The sequence below is a fragment of the Corapipo altera genome, unplaced genomic scaffold, assembly GCF_003945725.1.
Source record: "Corapipo altera isolate COAL_440 unplaced genomic scaffold, ASM394572v1 113, whole genome shotgun sequence".
Taxonomy (NCBI): Eukaryota; Metazoa; Chordata; class Aves; order Passeriformes; family Pipridae; genus Corapipo; species Corapipo altera.
In genome coordinates this window covers 6,820,138-6,834,608 of record NW_020884895.1, presented here as the reverse complement: position 1 = coordinate 6,834,608, position 14,471 = coordinate 6,820,138, and the positions used below count along the sequence as shown (strand labels likewise).

At 36.4% G+C, this 14,471-nt stretch overlaps 1 protein-coding gene across 8 annotated transcripts in view; it reads left to right on the top strand.

Moving 5' to 3' along the window:
* The window catches only part of NLGN1 (neuroligin 1), a 386,460-nt gene that overhangs the window by 164,636 nt on the left and 207,353 nt on the right, over positions 1-14,471 (top strand). The window lies entirely within an intron of this gene.

Sequence of the window (14,471 nt, the reverse complement as noted above, 5' to 3'; positions counted from 1 at the left end):
GAGCTCTACACAGAGCACTAGGCGTAACTGTGTATAATTATTAACCTAACTGAAAAGTACCAGCATTGCTGAAATAATTAAAAATAATCAGCTGGCAACTATCTGCAGAACATCTCCTTTCTCTTCTATCCTCTTTCTGAAAGTACATTTTGAGACTTCTCTGAATTGTCTTCTCTGAAATGCCTTCAGAAAATCCTGTTAATGTAAACAGGATGAATCCAACTACACTCACAGGAGTTACTCATGTATTTAAAGTTGCTCAAATGCTTATGTCTTAAATGTTTTGCCACACTAGTACCATAGCCTTGATTTCCCATCTGTGCAACATGTACCTGCCTTAGGTACAGGAGGTGATTTTCATTTCATTATTCTACTTTCTCTGAGAAACTGCTCAAAGAAATGCCTCCTTTGAGCCCGAGTTGTACTGTTTTGAAAAGTTTTTGTTTTCTTTATGAATTGAAGGAACACACACAAAAAAATCAACAGCTTTAAAACAGCTTGATGGCTTATGATGGTAATAAAACATACTTTCTCTTAATTTTCAGCACTTCAGCCTTTTATATTAGCAAATAAGAAGCAAATATGTGATCATTATGGCTTAGTGTTCAGTGTTCTGCCTATTGCATTTTTAGGAGCTGAGATTTGCCTCTGATTACAATCTCAACTTCTTTTTCTATTCATTAACACTATTATTCACCCTATTAGTCACCTGATTATCTTAAATTAGTGCTATCAATAGATATGTTTTCAGATTTGAGTTTGAAATGTGGTGTTTCTGGCAATGTACTGCACTAATTATTCAAATGTCTCTGTTAGATGGAGGATGACTTGATGCAAAACGCCCTCCTTTTCCTTCCACATATTGAAACCTAGGAAATTCAAGGGTTCTTGGTGCTGCCAGGTTTTTTCAGTACAATTTTCCTCAAAATAAAGTTCAGAGGGAAACCTGATAAGCAGGATTGTCCTACCAAGTTGTGATTTCAGTTGTTCGCTGTCTAATCAGGTTGGACATTAGGAGGAATTTCTTCACAGAAAGGGTGATTAAAACATTGGAATGAACTGCCCAGGTTGTGGTGGCAGAGTCACTGTCCCTGAAGGTGTTAAGGAAAGACTGGATGTGGCACTTGGTGCTGTGGTCTGGTTGACATGGTGATGTTGGGTCACAGGTTGGACTCGATCTCAGAGGTCTTTTCCAACCTGACTGATTCTGTGATTCTCTGTTCAGATGCAGTCGTGTCTGTGCACTGTTTTCCTCCTCATTCTACCCACCCTGCCTCCTCCCCAAGACTCAATATCCATGTTTTCTCCTGACATATAATCAGGTAAACACACATTTATAGACCCTAAAGGAGAGGGAGCAGCCAGGCATGTGCTGCAGGATGCCAGAGCCATTCCCATCCTTCATAGCCAAGCAAGTGCCTGAGGTACCTGGCCTTAATGGAGCTGCTATTTCATCTGCAGCAGGGACTGGCCATGGACGTGACATGGGATTTCTATTCTACAGAATAGTTTAAATTGGGAATATCTGCTGCATTCAATCCTTGCCCTCTTTGACAATATTGTGTTTCTGTGCTTCATCAACCAAAATCATGAAAGCAGTAAGGAAGATGGAGCTGTCAGTGTTGGCCTCTATTCTTTTTCAGAGAAGATATTCATGTGTTAAAGAATGATTTCTATGTCATACAGCTTGCAAGACTAGTCTAGTCTTGGATATATATTTACAGACATTCATTGTGACTCATCAAGTAAATCATACTCATTTTCCAAATTAGTACTGTATGCCTATCAAATATATACTTTCCAGGCAGCTGTGGTCCATTAAATATATCATTTTCTTCTTAAGAAAATTAAAATTCAAAGTTGAAATGAAACTTCAGGGGAAAATTTTAGCAAAAGGAAATTGAAACACTTTTTAAGTGAGAAATTTTATTAGGGGGATATAAAATGACAGGTTGTTTTGACCTGAGCAAGTGGGTGTAACATGACACATAAACATAACCTCTTGCTACCAAAATGGTACAGGTTTCTAGATATTTTGTTCTCCTTTCATAGGTCCCAGTAATGTAATTTTGCTTTGAAGGACTATGGGAGGGGAGGATCTTTATTTCAAACTTGAAACCCACAATAGGCTCTGCAATTTAACATTTGACGTAATAGATAAGACAGATGCAACTAGTTGGAAGACTCTAAAGGTTCTGCAGATTTTGCATATGACACATACTTATTTGACTCACCCATCTGTGCTCTCAATGACGTGCGCTAATTGTTCAAGACAATGGAATATCAGACTATTATATAGGTGTAATGCTACACAGTGTTCGCTTTAATGAGAGTTTTTAAATTCAGTTCTTCCTACCTGCATGAAATTTTATTAGTTCATTGTTAACTTTTCTGTGGAGTATGAGCTCCACAGAACTAACAAATTTTATAAAAATATAAAATTGATTGTGTCAAGAAATTAAATAAAACACTGTATTTCATGTGAAGGATGTCTACTCCTCACCACCCATGACTGTCTAATTCTCATTTCTGGAAACTGATAGTGGGATTCAGCTCATGCAGCTGTCTGTGAGATAACTGTCTAACCCCACACAGTAGTTTGAGGAGAGATGGTGTAGGTGTGCACCAATGTTCGTGGTGCTGACAAGTGTAGGGGTCTACACAGGGTACAATATTCTTCTGTTGGCTCTGTGGGCTGTATTGTCTACATGGTCTATCTTTACTGAAAAGTCCACTATCAACGTGGTCCTTAACTGGCTCATGTGAGGAGTTACATTTAGTCTTTATAATTTGGTTTGGATATCTCCCAGTAGAACTGATGAAATGCCAGTGCATTCTGAAGTGCTGACATTGTGGCCTGAATGACATTGTTCATCAGTGCTTTCAGTGAAAGGCACGTAGAAATAGACAAAACTGTCTATTTTGTCTGTTTGTCTATTCTACAAACATTTTAACGAAAAAACAGGTACTGAATATCATTGATCTGTAATGCTGACTGGTATGGTTTCCAGGAAACCAGATTTCACCAATAAAAGGCAAGTAAACATAGTTTATTATTTATTTTTGGGGAGCTGATGTCAGTAATAGGTTCCTTTCCTTTTGCTTTCAAACTGTTATGTCTGCATCTACAGTTTCTCCATAAGATATATCCAAATTGTACACAGAAAATCCCAGAAGTAAGAAAATTATTTTTAACTCTCACATTAGCAAAAAATATAGAAGTCATCCATGCCCACATATATTTCTGAAACTTTCTCCTAAATCTAAATCACAAAGTTAATATACACTTAGCACATGTATTTATTTGAAGGCATGAGTTAAAAGCTCTCAGAAACAATTGAAGTTAATTGGATTGTTCCCATTTATCTACATTAAATACCTTGCATTTACAGTTCAGTTAATAATCCCTTAGCTAAAGAGCTGGAATGAATCTGTCTAACATTACCAAACTTTATTGAATCCACAATGCTAACAAACTAACACTTTACAGGAAAATTATGAATTTAAACTTTTTCCTCCTACTGTGGAAACTATTCGTTATTGGCTGCTGAAGTGAAAACAGGGACTGAGATTGCTTTTGGTTGTGGACCAAACAGTACAAACAATCTTTGCTGCCCTGTAGGAACAGGCCATTCACTGTCTGTTACAGGAGTAATTTTCACTGTCCTCAGTTGTTTGAGTAGTTTGATAGTCTAAAGTATAGTCCTGGTGCCAGTAGTTTGCTGTACTTGCTGTAGGCATTCATTCCACTCAGCGGGATGGAGCTCGGATCACTGCGATATTTTATTCACTAACTTTGGGACAGGACTGTTTGCTCAAATAGTCTCAGAAATATTCCTCATGGTCTCTTTTTTTTTGTTGTTTTTTTTTTTTTTTTTTGTTCTGTTGGTTTTGTTTGTTTGTTTGGGTTTTTTGTTTTGGTGTGGGTTGTTTTTTTGTTTGTTTTTTTTTACTTTCTAAACAGAACATACCAGAGCCTACTCTTAAACAAACCAACCTTAACAATTATGACCAAAGAGTTAAAGTGGTTATGAAGTAACTGCTCTATATGTAGATGTTGCAAAGTGCCACATTTAATTTAGTGAGTGATTTTGTTACCAAAAGGACCCATGGATGCCACCTTGGACCATTGTTATAATTTAGTAGTGCATGCTGTTTATTTCAATTATCTATATTTGTTAGGGAAATGAAAGTATGTTTTAGCCCACTAGGGTTGGATTTTTATTAAAGGGAAGCATAGTTCAGTATAAAACCCCTGGTAACTGTGCCCATACTGTGATCCTAAGCAAGATGATTTCTGAGAAGGAAAATAAATAAAAATAGAAGAGTACCTTTTGTCCAGTGCTGAGAAATGCTATGCTTTTATCTGCTCTGCATTTTGTTGCTTTCCTCTAGAGAGTGGGGTTATTGTCAGCAGACAAAGAATTAGAAATGTCATATTGTCCCAAACCTGTCAACTCTCACCTAAGTGGATGTTATGAAAATAGAAGCAAAGGCTACTCTGACATTTTGCTCTTAAATTTGCTATGCTTTTTGTAAATAATATATTGTAGTTCTAGACTTGACATTTTTTAAGATCTGTTTTATTTTGATGATCATTTTCTATTCACCAGCTTCTGTGTTAAGGTATTCAATTATTAAACAGTAAGCATGAAGGCAAAGTTTCAAGCCTAGAAGGGTTTTGAGCCTTCTGTCCATATAGGAGTTGACAGTAACTGTGTAAATATGTGGTCTCAAGTATCACTGCCTGTCTGTGAGTTCTGTTAGATTAGAAATGATGTGCTGATTTCCTTTCATGCTCCATTCAGTAAAAAAGGTTTTATCTATTCATTTGGGAATCCTTAATATAACTTGCAGAGCAAGTCAAATGTAGTTTCAAAACAAGTACCATGCTAACACTGAAAACATGTCAAAATTAAAATGATTTTTCTTATGACAGGTATTTGATCCCACTAATCTTCAAGTGCTGGCTGTGCTGTTCTTGTTTTGTGACTGCTCCATTGCTGGGATGTTTTGAGCTTTCCTGCCTAAAATTATGCTCTTCTAAAAATACAGTATGTAAATACAGAAAATAAGTGAGGCCAGGCACTTTTCTTCTGACAGGTTTTTACATAAATGATGTCCCCTCAGCTCTCCCATCACCATTTCTCAGAGCTATGCACTTGGATCCTGTCAGAAGGTGCAGTAATGAGAGCAGATATAATTATGTTTCTAAAAGCTGGTGACCACAGTCCAAATTAAACGGTCTTTAAAGGATGCTTTGAAAGCCTTGAAACATTTGACTTGAAGTATCTTTATTTTTTTTAAGATCCAAGTTAATGGAAAGACTGTAGTTCTGAGCACCAGGTTATTAGTATCAGTATTAATTTCTTTAATGTGTTTCTATTTCAGTAATGCTCAGAGCTTCAAAACGGTAGGAGGAAACCTCTGTGGTGAAAAGGAATATAGGAGAGCCTATATACACACATATATGTGTGTATACATATATATTTATATAGCCATATCTAACTAAAAGAAAATCACCCACCTTTACCTTTCAGGAATAAACTGTTGTGTGAATGATTTTCAAAAGCTTTAAAAATGACCGTACATGCAGGTAGATGCAAAGTATTGGAAGTACTATTTCTGCCCTTGAGATTGCAAGAGACCAACAAGGAACAACTTAAGTACCAGCACCAGCATCAGATTGGGAAGTTCTGGCCAAAGCTGAAGGCAAGCCTTTACATTTAATGACAGAGTGCAGTTCTGCCTAATTTAGCCTGCTGTGGATGACTTGAATGACTCAGAATACACGACATCCACCTCGGGTTCTCGCTGTAGAATCAGATTTTCTTTAATAAAATGTGCCAAGAAGTGCAGTGATTCAGAGTTAATAGGAGGGAATTGAAAAACTGGTCAACAAGGTGCTTTACCTCTAAACTCCCTGCCCCTCTGTCTGCTGAGTGTTTGTGAGGAGAGGGCTGGGTTGCAGTCAGCTGCACAACACAAAACATTCTCCCCTTTACCACTTTCCTGAAGGAATTCAGCTCTGTGAGATAGCTGGAGTTAAGTTCAACTGATAGTGGGTCATTCAGAAAATTGAGAAAATAAGACTTGCATATTATTTATGATCTCTCTGATATTCAGGAGTGTGCATTTCTAGGTGATAAAATACATACAGCTCAAAGCATGTTGCTTAAAACCAGATGACATGAAGTACATTGGGAAGAGGGGCGGGAAAACTTACTTCATTCCGAACTCTATATGAAAATATTATGCACAATTAACTTCATTTTCTCTGTAATGTTCAATTACATGGTTACATGAAGACCATTTTGCTCTGCTATTTGGGCTATGAAACCGGGCCTCGAGAGAGCTGGACTGTATGCTCAGCTGTGCCATAAACAAAACCATATAGCTGCTGTAACACCAGCCCCTGCAGTTAGTAGAATTAGTCAGGAAGAAGGTTTTTCCAGCAGCAGGCAGAGTGACAGTGCCTGTCCCTAGCAAAGGTGATTACCTGTGCAGGAATCCCAAAGTGATGTCACCTGCCTAGGCTGCTGTTCTGGGATCCAGAGCGAGATTAAAAAGGTTATTTGTCCAGTTGTTGTTTTGGTCTCAGAACAGAAGGAGACAAGGAAATAAAAAGTAAAATAAGATGGTTTTAATTTTATTTTAGTCTATAAGTCAAGATGTAGCAGAGAATGCTTTCTGATAACTTATCTTAATGCTTCAGATGACCCACCCTACCTGTCTGAATCAAAATAACACAGAACCCTAATACAAGTAGGAAAAAAATAAAACAAACTTCACAATCCTTCTAAACTGATGGTGATTTCTTCAGCTGTGTCTCTTTGTATGTCCTTATAGAAAGGATGCACTTAGTGCATCCTGACTTGCACTCTTATTAAAACAACACCAGAGAGATCTTCAAGGGAAAGTGAAGATTAATGTTGATATGTTAATGACAATTTCAAATCTTCAATTTGGAACTGAAAATTTGGATCTTAAACTTACAAATCTTTAGTTCTATTACATGAGCTAAATTTGATCAATCTTTATAAGTTTGTTATCTAAAACAAGTTCATATCTTCTTTAAAAAGTAGGAAGAAATTTGATTGTGAGAGCTGTAGAAAATGAATGTAGCATTTTATTTGTATGTACACAGACTAAGAAGCAATGCATTTATAAAAAAGAAAATTTAATTTCATCTCAGAGCTTTGGTACGTTCAAGAGATGGAAATTCTATTTGTTGATTAGATTTATCCGCAGAATAACTAAGGGAACTTCAAAATTTGGGATGCTCATTCCTGTTTGTCTTTTACTCCTGAGTTGACCTCCTGGCCCAAATAGGAGCAGTTCTGTTAATGGTAGTGGATCTATCTTAATATTATTGGATTTAGCCTGTTGACTTCAGAGAACTTACTCAGAGGCTTAAAGTTAAGCATGTTCATAAGTCTTCATTAGGATCTGGATTGTAGTCATTACCTGTAGAGAGAATGAATTGATTCATGATCTCAATGCTCAGGTGGTGGCACAGCTGTGTAATGTTGCATTCAATTCATTACAGCAGTGTGTCACCCTGGAATATGAGTATCTGTAAAACAACATGAATTATTAATGCAAATAAAATGTTAAAAGCTGCGTGAACTTGTGATATAAGCACGTGAGGTGGCACTGAAGTCGTAAATGCTGATGTTAATGTCAATATAACAGCTTACAACTTTCATTTTCCAGGTCTGCTACCTACCCATCCCTCACCTCTGGAGCACTCCAGCTCTAGTGTTCCTGGTTAAAGCTTTGTTTCTCTGTGCCAACTTTGGCCACCGGGGCCTTGGTCCATTTGAAGCATCCTTTATCTCATGTATAATTCTGATGGGTGGGACAACCACTCCTTCATCCTAAGTGTCTGTTCCATTCCTTACTTTAACCAGACAGAAAATAAGTGAATGAATTTCACTCTTCTTTCCCCTTTCTAATATACTTTTTTTGCACTGACTAGAACAGAAGTTGGAGTGGCTCAGGAGCTATAGTGTGGTAGAGTAATGATCATGTTTTTGGCTCTTCCACTGAATAACTTCTTCCTTGTCCTACATATACTCTATGCATGAGCTGTGTGTCCATTCCAACCCTGTCAGGATTAGCAGGCAGCTCACCTGGGATATTGAACTGGCATCCCCAGGGCTGAACTTTGCTGTGTGGATGGGCCCCAGCTCACCCAGCAATCTGTACTTACCGTGCCTACTTTTCCAGTAATGCTGCATGACTCTGTGTGAGGCACATCGTGTAACCAAAAGCCTCTAGAAATGAAATTGGATTTTTAGAGTGACCTATTTCAACAGGAATGTGATTTAATGAGGGCCTGAAATGAAGCTTCATTTGGGCTGCTCTCCACAGGACACATGAGCATAAAGTGCCTTCACCTCTGAAAATACATAGAATTTCAGGCTGCATCTAAAATGGGAAGCAGAGGAGTGAAACTCTCCCTACATTCCCAGATTCTAATCTCATTTAAATTCACACATATCTAGCATGCAGTAATGAAACTCTTTCAGATTTAAGGAAAATCAAGATCCAGTCAGTGTGATTAATCTTGAGAATAAAAAGGTTTGGGATTAGACATTCTTTCTGTGTGACACTTCAGCAATATGCTGTTATAAAAGGCACAGCAGGAGTTAGTCTTGAAGTGTCAGAATAGCTTCTTCAGTGACAAAGCATTTATACATGTAAATTTTCAAAGAAACTTGGCAACCCTTTTGTGGGTTCAATTTGTACCTGTCATTCACTTGCAAATGCAAATTTAAGTTACTTGCAGCTCTAATTACAGGATTTGATTGTCATCACAAATCAGGTAGTGAGATGTGAAACAACTGAGGTTTGTGCCATCATTTGTTGTTATAACATGAGTGCAAATGTTATCATCAGAAAGCAAAGTCGACCAGGGCTTTGCCTTGCTGATAAGTAGGAATATTATAAATAAGTGCAATATGGAAATAAGAGGAATTTAAGGAGGGGAGGAGGAAGGAATAACAAGGAAAGGAGTGAACAAGTGGTGAAAGCCAGACAGTAAAAACAGAAATAAAAAGTAGATTGTTTTGTCTGATGCAACAAAGTATGATAATAGAGATTTTTTTTTCCCCCTGTTAATTGTTTCTTAAGACTTAGCTGCTATTAGCACCTACCAAAACTTTCTACTGTGAGGAATCCTAGTTCTTTTATTTTTGCTGGGAGCTTTCTAATTTTCAAGTGAAAGAAGATGATCTTAGAAAATTATTCATCAGCTAACTATTATGCTGTACCTTTCCAGTTTGACGTTACATTTATAAGAAAAATTATTATATAGCTATGTTTTAATCTCATCATAAAAGAATTTGATTTTTCTTCACTGAAAATGTTGAGGTGTGAAGATTGTTAATTATAACTCTTCATCAATTTCTTCTATTAAAACCAGGAGATAAGTGCAACATATTGTGTCTCAGCTAACATCTGCTAGACTGTGGTAATTCACCATTCATAGCTGGAGAATATGTTGCATAAAAATGATGGTAGAAATAACAAAGAATTGGTTATTTTATGTTTGGAGTTGAAGGTAGGGCCTAAAAAGGTGAGGTGATTTCACCTTGTAGATTTTCAATGCTCAATTAAGAAATGGACTAACGAAGAAGAAATAACAATAGCTGAATGGGGACACTTACCTAAGTTCAAAGATAAATATGTAATTGTATTTAACTTGTGGACTACCAGATTTGATGTTGTTGCAACCTGCTTAGTGAATTTTTCTACACGTAGTATTTCAGCAGTCAGCCCCAGTCTCATCTCTTTCCCTTTTCATTGAGCAGACACCTTACCTCAAAGAATAATTATTACTATGGTGATTTCTAAATTACTAGATCCATGGAGTCTACTTAACCTAATGGAAAAGGTCCTTTTTTTTCTCTCCCACTTTTCTCATTACTGAAGGAGAACATTTTGGCCTGAACAATGGCTGTATACATGAGCACAGATTTATTAAGTTTAGAGGATTTGTACTGTTGTTTTACAAAATGGTGTCAACTTGCAGCATGACTTTATTTTATGAAGAATAGCTTTCCCAGGCCAAAAAGCTAATGACATCCAGAGCTTCCGTGCCTCCCACACTCCTGCGGTCCAAAAGGCCACAGATAATTTCTGCCGAATCAAACCCATAAAGAGAGAATTTATAATCAGCTTTAATGTATTTGGGAGCTAAAGTACCTTAGTCCTTCATCAAAGGGAATGATAAAACCCAGAATTAATATGGCTGGATTTAATTATTTCTGAGTGCATAATTACTCTTTAGCTAACTGGACAGAAGGTATGTTATTTCTCTTATTTTGAGCAGAGGAAAGGCATCTGCAAGCATACAGTAGTCACTACAGAGATTTAAAAATGCATGTTGTTAGCTCCTTAGCATTGATTGCAATACAAATAGAATAAATATTTGAATAATAATTTAAATAATGTGAGAACTATTTTTAAATTAAATGAGCATAGAGTTCATTAGGAGTTCCTCCTGCACGTAGCGTTCTTTTAGTTTTCATAGCAAGAGTATTCTTTGCCTTTAGGAAACATAAAATGCAGTAATCACTTTTCCCCTTTTTAAAGTGACTTAGGGGTCTACTTTCCCATTAGCATTAATGAGAGTTATGGGTATGCACCAACATGAGACTAAATGAGACAAAACCTTAGAGAGTCTTTTGATAAGTAAATCATCTTTGCATCAGCATTTTAGAGGCTTTACTATCCTCTTTTCCCCCCATTAGTTATGGTACCTGATTACTTTGTTGGCATTTAATATTTATTACATAAACTTTAGCTAAAATTTCAGCCAGCACAGTAAGGTAGTGTATCTATGTCTTAGACATAGTAAAATGGTCTTTTTGTAATGGACCTCCATTTTTGTAAGTGAAATGGTCAAAGAGGAGGATTAATTTGGCCTTCACAAAAAGGTGAAGAGAAACTACAGTAGAACAACAGTGAACGGTAACTGTGGACAAAAGACTTTTGGCAACCATAACTCTGTAAAATGTATATTCTTTTTTGTTCCGTTGGCTCCTAGTCCATCATGTCTTAGTATCAGTATTCTTAAAATTGGTTTCTGTTACCTGAAAAGAATATTAAAATGATGGAAGAACCCTAAAGAATCATATATTGAATAAGCAGTGCTAAAGAAATAAATTTAGTTGAGGGATACATTTAATTTACAAAATCATAAACTATCTGTGGAATATTAATTGAAAGCTGCGGAAAATATCTGAAAATTATACACCTACTAAGCAAATTCGGTTCTGATTTATTTTTACTTAAAAAGGCTATTGCTGCTACATTTTGTAGGATCTTGCCATAAGATTTTATTTTGTTTATCTGCTAGTGATTTCAGCGTGTTTTCCTGTGTGAGGACTCAAGACATCAATCTTTCTTTATGATCATACAGACACAGCGATGCTGTTAGTCAGTGTAATCATTTATCTGGAGAATCAGAAGCAAAAGCCATTTCTTACTGATTTTAAAATGAGAGTTATTGCTGAAATGGATGGAATTCTAATCCAGAGCTTCTCTTAATACTATCTTCACGACTTCAGGACGTGTCTCGAAACGGGCAACACAGAATATAAACATCCACGCTCAGAGTTCTGCCTCCTCTTTGAGTACTCCAGGCTGAACCACTTGCTGTTGCCATAGTCCATTTTAGACAGCCCTGTGCACAGAGGGTCTTGAACTGATGTTTCTTTTAGGGATTGCCTAGCAATTAATAAATATAAATTAAGTTTCATAGGATCCCTATGTGTACAGATAAAGTATAGGTCAGAGGTAAGGAGTTTCATGTCTGGTGCATGAGGACCAAACTCTTTTGGTTTCTTGGACTCAATGAGCATGATAACTCCAAGAAACAGAAAACCTGTCTGAAGAGGTAATGAATGTGGTCCATTATATTGCAAACTGGAGTGAATCTGTGGCAGAAATAATCTTTCATCTCTTTCTTAACACAATACTGTGAGTGGTGTCTGGTGGGTCTGCCACATTCTCCACCACGTGTGAGTCCTCCTGCTCAGGGAACGTGGCAAGCAGAGCCCTTGTATTGTGAAATAGATCTATAGCTGTATTAAAAAGAATGTTTAATATATGCCAACTTAAAAATAGGTCAGCCCCTTTGCAAAAGGAATTGTCAAACACTGGAACAGGCTGCCCAGGGAGGTGGTTGAGTCACCATCCCTGGAGGTATTTAAAAGATGTGTAAATGTGGCAGTTGGGGACATGTTTTTGTGGTGGACTTGGCAATGCTGGGTTGTTGATGGTACTCAGCCTTAAGAGTCTTTTTCAACCTAAACAATTCTATGATTATAAGGAAGATGGTCTAATTTTTTTTTTTAAATATTTTTCATAGAACCTCAGAAATGTGTAAATATGAAGATTACCCAGGTTATTTTTTAAGCTAGCCCATTATGCTTCACCATATTGTAAAATCAGGGATGGTATGAGATCAGACGTTTGCATTGGGATGGTTGATGCACTGTGTAATTGCAGCTGAGATCTGGAACCATGATCTACACAAAATACCTCACGAAGGCCAGCTATTAAAAAAAAAAAAGTAACGTTCATTGTCTTAGTTTCATCCAGAAAATAAATTTCCCCTTTCTGTGCAAATTATTTGGAGAAATGTATGCTGTTTGCCTTTCCAGATTTTACTTTCAGATGGTCCTTTCTGGTGACCTTTAAAATTTAAAAGATAAGAAGTCATTAAAAATGTGTATATATGTGTATATATCTCCTTGCCTGTGTCTGGCTCTCCATTCTTAAGTACATAGCTCTTACAGTTCTCAAGTTCATTCACCCTGCTGAAAACCCACTGTGAAATTATTGTTATTCTTTGCATACATCTTTGATTTTTCTGATTTTATTTTTTTAGAAGTAATGTTGCTATGGTATGAGAATGATGGGCAGTGAGACATTTGAATGTGTGTGTTTGGATAGGGGCACATTATCTAGATACCATATATTATAAAGATTAAATTCAGGGCTTGTATTAGGAAAATACTGTTGCATCACTGAGGTTTTCTACTAAAGAGAGTGATTGTTGCAGGTGTGACTGTAAAAATACTCCTGTTTAACTTATGATGTATAATTCTAGTATTCTATGTTTAGAATGAGTTTAAAACTATACTTCTGACTGATGCAGCAATTAAGGTATTCAATAATACAGTCCAGTTCCTACATTCACAGTTAAAGTTTCGTGATACTTCATGGGATTTTTTCTGTTTCTCAAATCCATGCACCTGGTAAAAACATTTTATGATTTTTTTTAAAAAATGTACCACTCAAATACATGGTATTTTGCCTATAAATGACGAGTTTAATGCTGAATGACTAATATCCTGTAAAATAACAGAGACAGAGCTTTTTAAATACACGTTTTAATACTCCGCAGTGCTTAGATTTAATGCATGTCTCTTGCCTACATCTACTGCAAATATCAACACATACTGTTCATCTCTTTTTTGTTGTTGTTTTTGTCTATTGCTATTTTATGCATGAGGAAGTTCTTGTTTTCTACTCTGTGCTTGGCTGGCTTTTTCTTTTCTGTTGTTACTTAGCCCTGCGTTCGTACTGATTGCTTTCTCGCATGCAAATTACAGAATGTCATGGAAATGAGAGAGCTCTGAAAAAAAAAGAAAAGATAATGCTGAGTTCCAACTGTCTTTTGTTTGTGCGTAAGTGTGTAAAATATATGACTGGAAATATTTTCAGAATGGCCTTTGACTTTCCTTCTGATGCATATTTTTATTACTCAGTAAAGGAGCGGGAATTTTTCCCACTGGAAAATATGATTAATCTATTAATACTTTTTAATGATAAAGGTGTTGGGCATAGAAGATTTTTGTCTCATCATCCTTTTATAGAGATAAGGAATTATGAAACTGTACGCCTTGCCCAAGCTAAAACTTCAATTCTACATTCAATACAATTTTTGTATACTGTGCACAAAACCCTGGCCCCATTGAAATCAATGGCAAAAGTCATTGTCTTCAGCTGGTCCAGGATTTCACTCTTGTTTCTGGTTTGCAAGTGGATTTTCATGTTTCTTTACAAATATCTCAGGAGGTAGTCAAAGGTTTCAAGGGTATCTATGGTTCTATTTAAAAGAAAATATAATGAGAGTGTCAAAAAATTAAGTCAAACCTGTGCTTATCTTTATAAAGCATGAGCTTAAATGGTTGAATTGAAAATGTGAATTAGCATTTCACAAAAAATATTGTTTTAACTAACTGTCAAGACATTTATTAACCACCTTATTGCATCAAATGCAAGAGGTAATTTGGCAGTTCTTGTCTCCACTGTTCCTAATAACAGCAATAGGAAAAAACCAATTAAATGACATAGATAAATATAGTTTATGGTGGGGTATGCTTTTAGTAAACAAGCTTTGATTCTTCATTTAAAAACAATAAAACACTGGGCACTCTGATTCTTGTGCT